Source organism: Molossus molossus, unplaced genomic scaffold (assembly GCF_014108415.1).
Source record: "Molossus molossus isolate mMolMol1 unplaced genomic scaffold, mMolMol1.p scaffold_m16_p_1, whole genome shotgun sequence".
Taxonomy (NCBI): domain Eukaryota; kingdom Metazoa; phylum Chordata; class Mammalia; order Chiroptera; family Molossidae; genus Molossus; species Molossus molossus.
Genome location: NW_023425344.1, coordinates 75333263 through 75349652, shown reverse-complemented (window position 1 = coordinate 75349652; position 16390 = coordinate 75333263). Strand labels below are relative to the sequence as shown.

At 37.7% G+C, this 16390-nt stretch overlaps 1 pseudogene; it reads left to right on the top strand.

Moving 5' to 3' along the window:
- Positions 1–8714: 8714 nt before the first annotated feature.
- Positions 8715–9583, top strand: LOC118629310 (annotated as a pseudogene).
- The last annotated feature ends 6807 nt before the right edge of the window (positions 9584–16390 follow it).

Here is a 16390-nt window from a genome sequence, read left to right as displayed (position 1 = left end):
CTTTCTTCGCAGTCAATTCTCACCTTTCTGGATGATGAATTGTAATAGGTTTCTCAAGAATAGTCAATATATGTACATTATTTAAGTCTATGGCAAATAATTCAGTCTTAAGTGAGAGACAGCCTTTGCAAACATTTTTTACATCATTTAATTTTTGTATAATGTTTGTTTTTATATTAGGTTTATGATATTACTGTATTTCAATAAAATAGTATAATTATGTGGTAGCTACCTAGTAAATAACTTTTTTTTTTTTTTTTTTTTTGCATTGGGCTGGGTTATGGTGAAAGAGGAATATAAGTCACTGAGGCATGCCAATATTTAGATGTTTGTGAAAGATCAGTGTTTTCTGTGTCATGCAGCGTGATAACTATTTTGTTATCACTCTAATCATTCAAGCACCTCTTTAAAACAATCTTCAAAAGTGGCATGATGAATCAATAATATAAGTTTCCAAGCAGAAAATTATGCTAAATATTTACATACTGCCAAGTTCACTTTTATTATACAGTACTATAAAATTGTCCTGTTAAAAATATAGCCGGAGACATTGATATTAGCATACAATTTTTTAAAAGATATCCATGATTGGTATAGAACACCATTCTTTGTTTCTGAGTAAACAAAAGATGCTGTCAGAACTATCTTTCTAAGCCTGATAAAATTTCATCTAAAATTAAAATTTCCTTTTTAATATATAAATTGTATTATATCTTGATCAATCAAAAATAAACTAAACTCATAAAATAAATAACAAAATTAACTAAGCCAAAAATTTTAAAAATTAAAAAAAATATATATTTGAAAATGTTTACTATTATTTTTACATTTAACTACATGCTTAAATAAATGTCTTTGTTATTTAAGTATATTCATCTCTTGAGAAAGTAAATTGTCAATGTAATTATAAAGGAAAAAGGAAAAGAAAAATCATATATGTGGCTTGATCCACTACAGCTAGGAGTTTCTACCTTTAATTTAATTAAATCATACTAACACATATTGAGTGAGTACTTATGTACAAAGCATTGTAGGCACTAAGGGCAACATGAAGTTAAATATGGCAAAGCCTTTCACATAGTAATAATAGAACATCCTTTTTCATTGACTCAGTTCTTAAAAAGTACACATAGGGCCCATTGGTTACAGGCTCATAAGAAAGTTGGATTTATGGATGTTTTACTGAACTAGACTTTTCACCAGTTTGTCCTGTGCCAAACCTTTTCATGCTTCATGTCCCGATTCAGTTCCTCCAATCTTATCTTTCTCTTTAATCTTAGACTTCAGCAAGCTGTCTTCATGCCGGTTCTGAAGAAACTGGCTTCACATGTCTGCAGACCCCGTGGCAGGTCCTCTCCTAGGCACTAACTAGAACTTTCCCAGCTGGGAGCTGCTCTCGGTAGCCCTGTGACCCAGCAGCACAGGCCTCCGGAAAGCCAGGGTTTTGACCCATCGTTTAGCGTGGCTTGCAGGAAACCTGCTTTTCCTCTCTAGAACAAAACAATAAAAACAAATGATTATCTTTTTATTTTTTAAAATAATCTCTTCTCTTCACATAAGATTTTGCAATTCTTTAATATTAAAGCAATTGATTGATTTTGTAGTCTAATAGTCAACCAGGAGAGAAAACATAAACACATAAAAGTGACAATTTAAAAACTTAATTTTAGCCGAGTTTCATATGTCATCGCTCTCTCTCAATCTCAGTCTCTCTCTCTCTCTCTCAATCTCTCTCTCTCATTAAAACTAAAAAATTAGGCAATAAGTGGTGGAAAGACAAACGTTAATGAAAAAAAAAAAAAATAGATGAAACAAAAAGCCAAATTAATCCACCCATGAGTTTGCCCTTCCCCTGATAGCAGAGATGATTTGCGTTTTGATTTTCAGATATAATCTCCTGTTCCGAGATCCTGAGATTTAAAAATGGATCCCTTCCTTCCTTTTTATTGAAGTCACTTAATTAACTAAAAAGGGCAAAATGAGTATAAATCCTCTGAAGCTCTTTATTGCATTCTTTATTTCTCATTTTGAAATGCATTTCTTAAAGAAGAAAACTAGTTCATATGGTGTATACATCTTACCTCAGAGCTGTTAAAAGATATTCAAATTTTGTGTATATATATATTTTTTAACTGAGGTATCGGCCTAGGTTCCCAAAGGAACCAGGAGGGCCCCCTTGGCCCAGCCCCGGGAAGCGCGGTCCGCGAGCACCTTTTCCGTGCCGGTCAGTGAGGAACCGTCTGCTCCTTTCAACGTCACAGCTTTGCTAGTTGCAAGTGATCTTTTCTCCATATGAGTATGAACAGAATAATTTTCCTACAGTTTTGTTTTAACTTACTTTTCCCTCCATAATTTTCCCATTGTCATTATTAATTTCTGAGAATTATTTTTTCTCTCGTCTAAGGGACTAAAATGATGGATTGAAAATGATGTGCTTTATTCTATTGGGAATCATATTTTAGGAGAAAAGATATAGAGTTTAATGGGAAAGGAAATTGTAGACTCCCATTATTTAAAGTTCCACACTCTGAATAGAGAGCATCCAAGGAACACATTTAAATTAGAACTATTTTAGCCAAAGATTGAAATAATCAATTACAGCAAATGGATAGCTAAGGACATCTGAATTATGGATGTGCCACATAAAAGGAAGCAAACAGAATGCATTTACAAACATTTATTAAGTACTGTCTATATGACAGGCACGAGGTAGTCACTGACATATCATCAGGAACGAGATAGAGACAATTATGTTCACATAATGATCACAGTCTGGGTGGAAAACACATGCTAAACATATGCTAAACATATGATACTAGCTGCATAAAATCATGGACTCTTAGTCTTCTGGTCTTTCAATACATTGTGATTCACATATTGACATAGAAGTACGGAAATATCCAACATTTCTGGATATTTCCATTTACACTCTGAAAGATCAACCAAATTTAAAAGACAATATAAGCAAAAAAGATTCAGTCGCAGAAATGAGAGAAGTTGGTGGAATGTTCAAAGAACAGAGAAAAATGAGAGAAAAGGCCTATGAGTTAGAGATTTAAGTGCAAAAGAAACAAAACAGATGAACATGACAAAAGTTTAGCAAGTTGGCAACCAGATAAGAATGTCTTACTGAGTTAAGTCTTGATCATGATTTAACAAAATAGCCTGGTGGGCACTCTTCCATGGTAATGACTTCAATCCTAATAAAAATTATAAATCAGTGGAAGGTGACCTGCTGTGTTTATCTCTAGCCCCATGGAAATGCTTGCAAGCAGGTTGTGGACCAAGTCTGATCAAGGGGAAAAAGGACAGTCTGGGTCTTTATAGTGAAACATATAATGAAGAAACAAATTGGCCAGCTAGGAATAAGAATTACCTGTGGACAGTAACTCATGAAGCAAATGGTTAGGCTAGAGCACTTTAATAGGATTCCTTAGAAAAGGGAAATTCTAATTTCAACTTAGAATTATTTGTGTCTGTTTTAATAAGACAATGTATAAAATCTTAAAAAGAAAATGAGGTATATAATACAGTTGCAAGAGGAACGAGACATCTTTTGGACAAAATATGTAGAATTGAAGAAAGCAATTTTCTATCAAACAGTGCTATCCACACTAGTCTTGACTATAGAGAAAAAATAGTACCTAAATCATACTGAATAATTATGCAATTCATATATGTGGGGAAACAAAACACTTGTACATGACAGAAGTGAGGCCAAGGCTTACGTATAAATCATTCCACTGATTTATATGTCCTGTTGATTAGATTGAATTGTTTTTATATTTTATTGTTGACAGTATTACAGATGTCCCCCATTTTCATGCCCTTGCCCCCTCCACCCAGCCCCACCCCACTCCACCCCAGGCCTTCACCCCACTATTGTCTGTGTCCATGGGCTATGCATATATGCATATAAGTTCTTTGGTTAATCTTTTGCAGTCCCCACCAACCCCTTGTCTCTGAGATCTGTCAGCCTGTTACATGAATCCATGCCTCTGGACTATTTTGTTCATTAGATTCTACATATAAGTAAGATCATGTGATATTTGTCTTTCTCTGACTGGCTTATTTCTCTTAGCATAATAATTTCCAGATCCATCCATGCTTTCACAAACAGTAAAACATCCTTCTTTTTTACAGCCGCATAGTATTCCATTGTGTAAATGTACCACAGGTTTTTTAATCCACTCATCTACTGATGGACACTTGCGCTGTTTCCAGATCTTAGCTATTATAAATAATGCTGCTATAAACATAGGTATGCATATATTCTTTCTGATTGGTGTTTCGGGATTCTTAGAATATATTCTCAGAAGTGAAATTGCTGGGTCAAACAGCAGTTCCATTTATAACTTTTTGAAAAAACTCCATAGAGTTTTCCATAGTTGCTGCACCAGTCTGCATTTCTACCAGCAGTGTGCTAGGGTTCCCTTTTCTCCACATCCTCACCAGCACTTGTTTGTTGATTTATTGATGATGGCCATTCTGGCAAGTGTGAGGTGATACCTCATTGTAGTTTTAATTTGTATCTCTCTGTTAATTAGTGATGTTGAATTTTTTTTATATGTCTATTGGCCATCTGTATATCCTCTTTGGAGACGTGTCTATTCAGGTCCTTTGCCTTTGTTTTAATTGGACTGTTGGTGGTCCTTTTTTAGAATTGTATGTATTCTTTATATATTTTAGAAATTAACTACTTATTGGATGTATCATTGGCGAATATGTTCTCCCATGCATTCTCTTTTCATTTTGAGGATGATTACTTTTGCTATGCAGAAACTTTTTAGTTTGATACAGTCTCACTTGTTTATATTTTCCTTTGTTTCTCTTGTTCTAAGAGATGTATCGACAACAGTTCTGCTACATGAGATGTCTGAGATTTTACTGCCTATGTTTTCTTCAAGGATTTTTATGGTTTTAGGAATTGCATTTAAGTTTTTTATCCATTTTTGAGTTTATTCTTGTGCATGGTATAAGTTGGTGGTCTAGTTTCATTTTTTTGCACGTACCTGTCCAATTTTCCCAACATCATTTATTGAAGATACTGTCTTTATTACATTATGCTATTACCTCCTTTGTCAAATATTAATTGAACATATGGCTTGGGTAAATTTTTGAGATCTCTGTTCTTTCCCATTGATCTAGATGCCTGTTCTTGTGCCAGTACCAAGCTGTTTTGATTACAATGGCTTTGTAGTGTAGTTTGATATCTAGTATTGTGATCCCTCCAACTTTGTTCTTTCTCAAGATTTCTGTGGCTATTTGGAGTCTTATGGTTCCATATAAATTTTTGAAATATTTGTTCTTGATCTGTAAAATATGCTGATGGTATTTTAATAAGGATTGCATTGAATCTATAGATTGCTCTGTGTAGTATGGACAATTTAATGATGTTAATTCTTCTAATTCATGACCATGGTATATGCTTTCACTTCTTTATATCTTCCTATATTTATTCTTTTAATGCTTTATAGTTTTCCAAGTGCAGGTTTTTTACTTCCTTGGTTAAGTTTATTCTTGGTATTTTATTTTTCTTGTTGTTGTGATGGGAAATGGGATTTTTTTAGTTCCTATTTTTGAGAGTTTATTATTAGTGTATAAAAATCTCATCAATTTCTGGATGTTAATTTTGTATCTTGTTACTTTACTGAATTCATTTATTACATCTAGTAGTTTTTTGGTGGAGTCTTTAGGGTATCCTATGTACAATATCATGCCATCTGTGAATAATGACAGTTTTACTTCCTCCTTTCCCATTTGCATGTATTTTTCTTTTTCTTTTTTTTCTTCTTGTGTGATAACTGTGGCTAGGACTTTTAGTTCTGTGTCGAGCAAGAGTGGTGAAAGCAGATATTCCTGCTCTGTTTCTGTTCTTAAGGGAAATGTTTTTTGTTTTTGCCCATTGAGTATGATGTTGGCCGTAGGTTTGTCATATATGGCCTTTATTATATTGAGATATGATTCCTCTATTCTCAGTTTGCTAAGCATTTTTTTACAAAAATTGGTGCTGGATTTTGTCAAATGCTTTTTTTCTGTCTATTGAATTGATCATGCGATTTTTTTTTAGATTGATGTATTTTTATTTATTTTATTCTATTATATTTTTCTTATTGAAAGCATTACAGATGTCCCCCTTTTTTTTCCCCATTGACCCTCTCTTCCCTGCTCTCAACCCCTCCTGCTTTCCCCAAACTAATGTTTGTGTCCATGGTTGTGCATATATGCATTTGAGTTATTTGGTCAATCTCTTCCCACCCCCTCCCCCCAACCCCTACCCTCTGAGGGTTGTTAGTCTGCTCCCTACTTCCATGACTCTGAATCTATTTTGATTGACAGCTTATTTTGTTCATGATGCTCCCTAAATAAGTGAGATCATGTGGTACTTGTCTTTCTCTGACTAGCTTATTTCACTCAGCATAATACTTTCCAGGTCCCTCCATGTCATCTCAAAGGGTAAGAGATCTTTCTTTCTTTCTTACAGCTGCATAGTATTGTAATTTTTATCCTTCTATTTGTGATATATCACGTTTATTGATTTGCAAATACTGTACCAGCCTTGCATTCCGAGAATAAATTCCACTTGGTCATGGTGTATGATCTTTTTAATGTATTGCTGTGTCCAATTTCCTGATATTGTGTTGAGGATTTTAGCATCTATGTTCATCAGGGATATTGGCCTATAATTTTCTTTAATTTGAGTCACTGACTTCAAATTGCAGTGCTTAAACAATTTTAGTTTTTGAGAAAGACATTTAGCTATGCGATCTGTACTTTGTTACTATGTTAAATAGGGAAGTCAGGGAAGACCTCAAAAGAAAGTAGTATCTGGTCAGAGACCTGTTGTAAGTGGAAAAGCAAGCCATGAGCTTATGCAAAGGCGCTGGAGTGTTAGAGGAATGGCCAGGAGGCCAGTGTGAGTGAAAGTGAATGCAGTAGGAGGTCAAGTCAGAGAAGTAGTAGAGGTGAGGATGGCGTAAGCTAAGGAAGTTCTTCAGCTTATTCTCTGAATGTGAGGCTCAGTCTTTGGGGTGTTTTGAGTGATGAGTGATATACCTTCCCTATATTTTTTTAAACTATACACACACACACAAAAAAAAAAATGCTTTCAAAATGACCTAAACATTTTTGGAAATGCTTCAGTGTGAGTTTTAAGTGTACTATATATTGAAGAATAATAATGATAATAATATATACAGAAAAGTTTATGAATCATAAGATTCCAGCTTAATTAGTTTTCGCAAAGCCCATATCATCACTGAGACCAGATTAGGGAACGCAGAACCACAGCCACAATACTCCTCGCACTTACCATCTCCTTCCCCCTCGTATCTGCCATTTTGTTCAACATTATGTTCGTAAGATTTATGCTTGCTTTTTGTATGTAATAAATATCTATTCTCACTGTTCCAAAATAGCACATAATAAAATGTACCACAACTGATTTATCCTTTCTACTGTTGATGGAGATTTGGATTTTTACTCATTTGGGTTATTAAGACTAGCTGTGTTATGAATATTATTGTTATGTCTTTTGATGAACATATTTACACCTGCAGGAGTAATACAGTTAGATCGTAGACTGTTTCAGGTTTGGCAGATACCACAAAAAAGTTTTCCAGAGGGTTCCTTTATTCTCCTTGGCTTGTATATGGTCATATTCTCCCTGTGTCTTCACAGGTCTCTCCCCTGTGGGTGTCTTTGTCCAAATCTCCATTTTTTTATAAAGACACCAGACATACTGGATTAAAGTTTAGCTTAATCACCTCATTTTAACTTAGTTACCTCTTTAAAGACCGGATCAACACATAGTCATATTTTGAGGCACTTGGGGTTAAGATGTCAACATAAGAATTTTAGAGGACATAATTAAGCCCATAAAAATACTCTTAAAGTTTAGCCATTGGGTGCAAATTTTTCTACTCTGGGTCTAATTTACATTTTCCTGATGACCAATGAGGTAAAGTATCTTTTAAAATATTTATCAGTCCTGCCCTAGATGGTGTGGCTTACTTGTTTGAGATTCTTCCCGTGCACCAGAAGGCTTGATCCCCGGTAGGCGGCATGCAGGAGGCAGTCAATCAATGTTTCACTCTCACATTGATGTTTCTCTCTCTCTCTTCCTCCTCCTTCCTCTCTCTCTAAAAATAAAATTTATAAAATCTTTTAAAAATAATAAATAAATAAATATTTATCAGAACTTTAGGTAACTTATTTTGTGAAGTGGAAGATTAATTGCTTTGTCAGTTTTTCTATTCTCTTATTCAGTGATTTTGGGAGTTTTTGATATTATCTGGATGTGTATCCTTTGTGAGATATGACTTGAAAATATTTTTAATTCTGTGGCTTACTTTTTTAAAAATTTTTTATTTTATTGTGTGTTTGTTTGTTTTTTTCCTTAGAGAGAGAGAAGGGGAGAGAGAGATAGAAACATCGATGTGAGAGAGAAGCATCAATTGGCTGCCTCCTGCACACCTCCTACTGGGGATCAAGCCCACAACCCAGGCATGTGCCCTGACCAGGAATCGAACCGGGACCACTCTGTCCATGGGAGGATGCTCAATCAACTGAGCCACACCGGCCAGGCATGGCTTACTTTTTATTCCCTAAAGAGAATCTTTCAACAAATGGAAGTTCTTAATTTTAATGTAGTCCAGTACCATTTATTACAAAGACCATTCTTTCACCTTTTTGTGCTATCCAGAGCGGGGCCCATGGGACATTATTCTTGGTTCCCACATAAGTTAGAGGGAGCCCTTGAAGACCTGCAAATGAAGGAGGGCGGTGTCCTCAAATTCCCTGCGGCTGGATCCACAGAGGTGGGACCAACCTTGACTTCCAAATGGAACAGTACATCTGTGAAAGGACATGTGATGGCGTCTACTTCACAAATCTGAAGAGAACCTGGGAGAAGCTTCTGCTGGCAGCTCTGCCATTGTTGCCATTGGAAACCCCATGATGTCAGTGTCATATTTTCCAGGAACACCACCCAACAACCTGTGCTGAAATTTCCCACTGCCATGGAGCCGCTCCTGATGCTGACCACTTCACTCCTGAAAGCTTCACTAACCAGATCCTAGGAGACTTCCAGGAGCCCAGACTCCTAGTTGTTACTGATCCCAGGGCTGAGCACCAGCTTCTCACAAAAGTGTTTTGTGTCAACCTGGCTGCCATTGCTCTGTACAACATAGACTCTTCTCTGTGCTATGTGGATATTACCATCCCTGGCAACAAGAGGGCTCACTCAGTGGGTCTGATGTAGTGGATGCTGGTCCAGGAAATTCTGTGCTATGTAGCACCATCTCCTGGAAACACCCATGGAGGTTGTGCCTTATCTCTCCTTCTATAGAGACCCTGAAGAGATTGAAAAGGAAGAGCAGGCCACTGCTGGAAAGGCTGTGGCCAAGGAGGAATTTCGGGGTGAATGGAATGCTCAGGCTCCTGAGTTCACTGTTGCTCACCCTGAGGTTCCAGACTGGTCTGAAGGCACATAGGTACCTCCGTGTGAATCCAGCAGTTCCCTACTGAAGACTGGTCTGCGCAAGCCACTGAATGGGCAGGAACAACCACTGAGTGGTCTTAAGCTATTCAGCTATTCTTCTGCAACCTCATAAACAAAATGTAAATAAGGTTGATAGAAAATAAACAGTTTCTAAAAAAAAAAAAAAGACAATTATTTCCTCACTGCAGGAGTTATTATTTTGATACATTCAGTCACTATATACATATGTGTGGATTTTTTTCTACATTTTTTTCTGTTCCATTGGTGAATTTTTTTAATCTATCCATAGGCCGATGACATTGTGCCTTAATTTTTGTAACTTTAAAATGTAGCATTGTTTGAATAAATTTAATTTTGCCTCAATCATTTTATCTAGAAATGTGAAGACACCTTTTACACATGCATAAACCATTTAAACTACTAGCTCAACAATGTTGCATAAAACTGATAATATATTTTGCATGTGACTGATGAATTTGAACATATTATTTATGTTATCTAGAACTTTATACTGTTGAAGTTATTTATCAGTATGCACCTTGAGTTTCTCATTATAATACTTCCACAAGGTAATTGGGTATTATTTGTTCCATTTTATACCCAAGGAAACCAAAGTTAATTGCTTCACCTAATGTGAGATAAATCATTATTCAAAATTAGAATTCACAGTCCCTGTCTTCTCACTCTGTTGTTTAAACACCACTGTGGCAGGATGCCATTTTATGCTATTAGTCTTTCTTTAAAAAATAGAAAGCTGTTCCTGGGATCAAATATTGTTTACAGATATCCCTTAAGCCTTAATTTATAGTTAACAAAACTCTGCATTTCCTTACTAACTGGAATGTACTTAGATGAATCATTCCTCATAATATAACTTATTCAGTTATATGTCAGTAATTTAACATACTTGAATCAAATAACAACATTGTCACAGGACCTGAACGTAGATTTCAGATTCTGCCTTTGCTGTCTTTTTTCAATTACCAAATCACACTAATCACCATTCTTGTCCAAATTGGCATCTGTTCCTTCTAGAGTGTTTATCTTATGCCAGGATTTAGTTCGATAGTTCCATTCACATTTTTTATTCATATCCCAGGAGTAGTCATATTCTCTGTTTCAGTCGCTCTGGATGTGAACTATGTAGCCATTCAACTCTGCTGTATCTTGGCATCTGCCTTATTCCAAGTTGCTTCTCCTCAGTGCAAATCATGTACTTCCTGCATTTATTTGGTCTCTGTGTCTTTCTGGAAGTTTATTAACTACTTATATATTTTAACCTGTGTATGTATTTATTGGATCTATTAGGAGAGATAAATAATAAGATCGAAGGTATCACTTCCACTGATGAGTTTTTGCTCAACTTAAATGCTTACAATCAAATATTCCTGGGAGATTTACATCTGAGTCATATAAATTGTGGAACTAGAGTATGCCCACAAACACACACACAGGTGTGCATATAAAATAATTTCCATATTTTTTATGATTTGAGGCTCTCATTGACTGCTTCATCTTTTATTCAATTAATTTCTTTAATTTACTCAATATATTTTATGTTGCACTTATTTTTTCTCAGCTTTAGAATTATTTTCCTTTTTTTTTTTGGATTTTTTTTTTTCTGATCAAACTGAAAGACTTATATCTTGGAATACTTCTTTTATATGGCCACCATCAATTATAACATTTTATTTATTACCGCATTCTATGCTTCTTCTGCATCTCCAAGTTTACTTTTGCATGCATGTAGGACTGCTGTAAAAAAACTAACATACTCAACATTTTGAGAGAAGTACAAAATACTCTGGAATACTCTATTAAAGGAATTTACAGTTCTTACATAATAAAATTGTGGTATGGTTTATCCCTGTTTAGCTTAGCCTTTAACATTAAAAAGAATTTTTTTCTTTATTTATTTTTAGAGAGAGGGAGAGGGAGAGATAGAAACATCAATGAGAAAGAACATCGATTTGCCGCCTCCTGCATACCCCCCACTGGGGATCGGGCCCACAACCTAGGCATGTGCCCTGATAGGGAATTGAACCGGTGACCTCTTGGTGCATGAGTTGGCACTCAACCACTGAGACACACTGGCTGGGTGTCTTTAATATTCTGAGATTCAAAATTCCATTTAAATTATGTTCAATGGTGTTGGACAGTTCATAACCACTCATTCAAGGATATGCCTGGAAAAAAACATTAGTTTACTTACAATAAATTTTAAAAATATTACATTTGGCATGCTGTAATGGTAAATAAAGTGAATATATAATACTATTATGAAGTTCATTGAGATTAATAGATACAGTTTGACTGAGGGGTATCTATTGTCATTACTTAGAATATGATATTTCTGTAAAGAAGAACATGAGATTGATTTCATGACATGTTTATCTAGCATTTGGAGTCATACCAACACACACACACACTCACACACACACACACACACACACACACACACAACTGACTTAGAGAAGAGTTCCAATGTATTTGTTTATAAACACATATGAAATGGCTCTTAAAAGGCTGCAGTCATGTCTATCCACCATGACTTAAATCTCCTCTCTCCTTCCTGGCATCAGGTTTTTCAATGGTATTTCAGTCTGAAACCATGACTTTTCAATAATTGTTCCTTATTAGAAAAAATCTTGTTGCTACCTCTAAGGCTTAGTTAAGTGATTTAAAATTTTCAGTTTCACATTATATTTAAACCTCCTACTTCATCCCACAAGAATGCTCTGCCACATTTCTTCCCTTTCCCCGGAAAATACCACTAGCATATACCTTAGAAAGGAAGAGAGGCACATTCCTCCTTACTAAACTGCCCAAGGAGAGGCCACCATCCTTCCCCAGTTCCCTGTAGCTGCCTGTTAGCCAATTTGGGTTTCTGGGAAGTAGAATTAGATGAGCTTAGCTTGCAGGATGTTTACCAGAAATGCCCTTGGAAAGAAAATATAACTGGACATAAAGGGAAGCTGAGCTTCAATGGAGGCCCAGAAACAGCTATTGCACACTCCTTGGAAAGCTCTGGAACTGAAGTGGATCAGCATTAGAATTGTCCTGTATTGGGTCTTTGGATGCCAGCCCTAATCTGTACCTGAAACAGTCCCTCAGGGGGCTGACAGCAATGTCCTGTAGCCATGGCAACAAGCTCTTCCTTGAACAGAGATTTGAGTGACTCCTCACCCTCCATGCCCACCACACTGCCTTTGGAAATGAAACGCAAGCTTGGTGATTCCAATAGGCCCAGCTGATGGGGAATTTCTCCCAAACAGTTCCTCTAGACACCAGTGGTCCTTCAACGATTTTGAGGCAGATTAGTGAGAAACTAGGTAGATTCCCTGGCGAGTGGAATGAGGAAACTGAGACAAATGGTTGAACAAATGGCCCGAAAGGCTGAACAACTACCAGACAGCTGAGAAATCACAAGACTATGCTCCCTAAACATAGGTACCGAATGCAGGTGGTCTAAATCTATCCTCCCTAACCAAAGCTATCTAAGAGCAGGTGTTTTAAATCACCTTAATCAGGGACATAGATTAAACAACAACAAAACAAACCAGCAAAAATTAGAGCCAGACTAATCCAAGATCAAGATGAAATCCCCTAAAATTCCTGCCTATAGAAAATCGATTAAAAACCTCAGGACAAAGGACACCAGCGTGAGCCCTTCTTTAAGTACAGCCACAACCCCCTTTCCTCGGGCGAGTATTTTGCTTTTTCTATCTTAAGCACTAAGCGTCCCGATCAGACTCACATCCAGGAGAGCAATGGGCATTGGCAGCTCATCCTGGGCTGACCCCTTGATCCATCTCCAGAAACACTTCCTTTGCCTCACTGTCTCAAGCTTTAATAAATTTACTCTCACTTTCACCTTGACTCACGACTTGAGATACATTTCTGTACACATCCAGAACAGGGAGGTCACCTGGCCTCGAAATGTCCTGGACCAAGCTAGGGCAGAGCCAGCAGCCGGCAAGGAAGTAGTCTGGTAACAATTTGACCACATTTCCCCAGCTAACCTATGGTTGACCTCAAGGCCTCAGGTGACATTCCTCTGATGCTCGTACTTCTGAACTCAAACACGGGAGGTCCTCTCGACCTGAAGGTGACAGGCACCTTTAGATTCTCACCCCCGTGTTTCCTGGTATTAGCATTTACATGGAGTGGGGATAATGCCGACTGACCACGCCATTGTTTTATCTCCAGCTTTAGGAACAGTTCCTGCCAGCTGTACCCTCTTCCTTTCAGGAACGCTGCGCTCTCTTTACTCTGTCTTCCTCTTAGTTATCCTCTAATATTATCCTTGAGATTAGAGCAGAGGAGAGGACTCTTTGTTTTGCTGAAATGGCAGTCCTCAGTAAGCCAGGGCAAGGCTGTGTCTGAACCCCTCTAAACTGAAAACATAATGTATTAAAAAACATTTTCCTCTTAATAACAATTCTCACATTTTATAACAAATACAGTTCTGCTGCACACTTTTATTTCCATAGCTGCCACACCGTGTAGGAGATTAATCGGCTGGAGATGAACGGTTCGAATTTAACAAAGCCACCTCTCTAAGGATATGTTTTATAACTTGTTATTGAATTTAACTATATCATCTGCGGGTCTACAGACTGTTTCTATGGTCAGCAATTCTGACACCAAATGTGCACATTTTTTTCTCATCCCAGCAATAATTCTCCAACTCTCCAGTCACCAACTAGGTGTCCTCCAATTAAATTAAGTTCTGAGACTAATGACCTGGTACGAGCACAGACCCAAGGGTTGAGGGCGCAGTCACCTGAGCCTGCCTCCCCACTTCTGATGCCAGCTGCAAGTCCCAGGTTGTCCTCTGGGCTTATCTACCAGCTATAAAAGGGGGGTTCCCTAGCCCCTTCCTCAGGTTCAATAATTTGTTATAATGGTTTACAGAATTCAGGAAAACACTTTACGTACGTTTGCTGGTTTATTATAAAGGATACAGATGGGGAGCCAAATGGACAGCTACATGGTCCAAGGTCAGAAGAGTCACAGGAGCAGGGGCTCCCGATGAGGGAGTTTGAACAGCTCCACCTGGCACATGGATGTGTTCACCAGCCCGAAGGTGCTCCAAACCTCACAGGAAAAGCTTTTACTGCGGTTTCATTATTTAGGCATGATTGATTAGATCATTGGCCACGGATGTCCTGTTCAGTCTGCAGCCCCTTTCTCCTCTCTGGAAGAGGTGAGTGGTTGCCTCAAAAGTTCCGACCCTCTAACCATGTTTTAGTTTCTCTGGAGACCACCAGCTTCCATCAAGAAGCTGTCAAGGAGCCCAAAGCCTCAGTGATCACTCCCTCTCTGAGATTCGGAGGGTTTTAGAAGCTCTTGGGTCAAGTGACAAAGACTAAGACTAAATATCATAAAGAATATTCTTATCAACTCTGTCACTCAGGACAGCACGGTTTAAGTAGCTCTGTGATCAGACTCTCACGTTTCTTACAGAGTTTTGTTTGGTTGGGCTTTTTTCCCGGTGTGCACTAGTGGGGATTCTCCAGACAAACACAACCGATAAAACCAATATATATAGTTTTACCTCCTCTATATATGTCTCTTCATATATATATAAAGTGCCAACTGGTGCAAATAACTGTGGAGACTGAGAAGTCCCTCTGCAGGCTGGGGACTCGGGAAAGCTGGGTGTGCAGGTCCAAGGTCTGCATAATGGCATCCCGGAGTCAGGGAACCGAGTCTCAAGCATTTGCCCTGTCAAGTCTGCCTGTGGGGATATGAACTTAGATGTTTTTACCCTTTTAATTTTTTGGTATCTTGATGATTTTGACCATTTTCATTTTTATGATTATCTTTTATTCTGAAACGGACTGATTCCTCATGTCAGAAACAGCTGTTCTGAAAGGTACACTCTTCCGAAGCGTGCGGTGGAGTGTGGTTGGAAGCACAGCCTAGACTTTGAGTTATTAGGTCCTGCTCAAATACCAGGTGGGTGATTTGGGTAACCTGCTTAGCTCAAATGATCTCTTTATAATATGTGGTGAAGCCAGGAGATGATATTCAAGGTCCCTTCCAGCTTAAAGACTTTTTTTACTTTTATGAAAATAGTACTATTATTTTTATCACAAGCAGTAAAGGTTGGAAAAGAGCAATGCTATTAAAAAACAGAGAGACAGTAAAAAATGTTCTCTCTGACCACAACTAATACGATTAGTTGTGCTAAGCAAAAAAGCCTTATGGCTAATAGATCTTAGTTAATGTTCTGATTACACCTCTTGTTTTAATCATTTGTAAATTGATATTTCTTGGTAGTTTTCCCAATTTCTATTGCAAGCTTTCCAATGCCCTCAAGAGTCTCCCCGTCCTAATTCATTCTAAGTGCTCCCTGGGAATGTTTCAGACGTGAACAGAAATTATCTATCATTCAACTTTATTGTCAGTGCTCTGGCCCCCTCTGGTAACAGCTAGTCCTCCCTAAGTGCCCATATGTGAGGCCGGTCTAGTGGGTGCCGTCCCTCCCACTAAGCCATTTACTGTCAGGCATGAGAGCCACTGTCTTCCTAGGGGTATCATCATTGTGACTGTCACTCTGTGCTTTTTAAAGACCTTACCTGGATAAACCCAGTTTGTGAACCTTATAGAAGTTGGCAGTTATCCTTTCTCGCTCGAGCGTTGCTGTTATCCTCAGGGGTACCAAAAGCCTCCATGCCTATTCTGCAGAATCCCTCAAAAACGTGTGTGAAGGGAGGCTTTTGGCTTTTATCTGTGGCTTCTGTCACCGGCACCTTCCACACACACACCCCATTTCTCCTTGCCGCTGAATCCTAGGCGTGGAAAGAAAAGAGCAAAAATGGATGATTGTGAGACATGCGTTGGGTTCTAAGTTGATTGTGAAGAAAGAGAAGGGCAGGC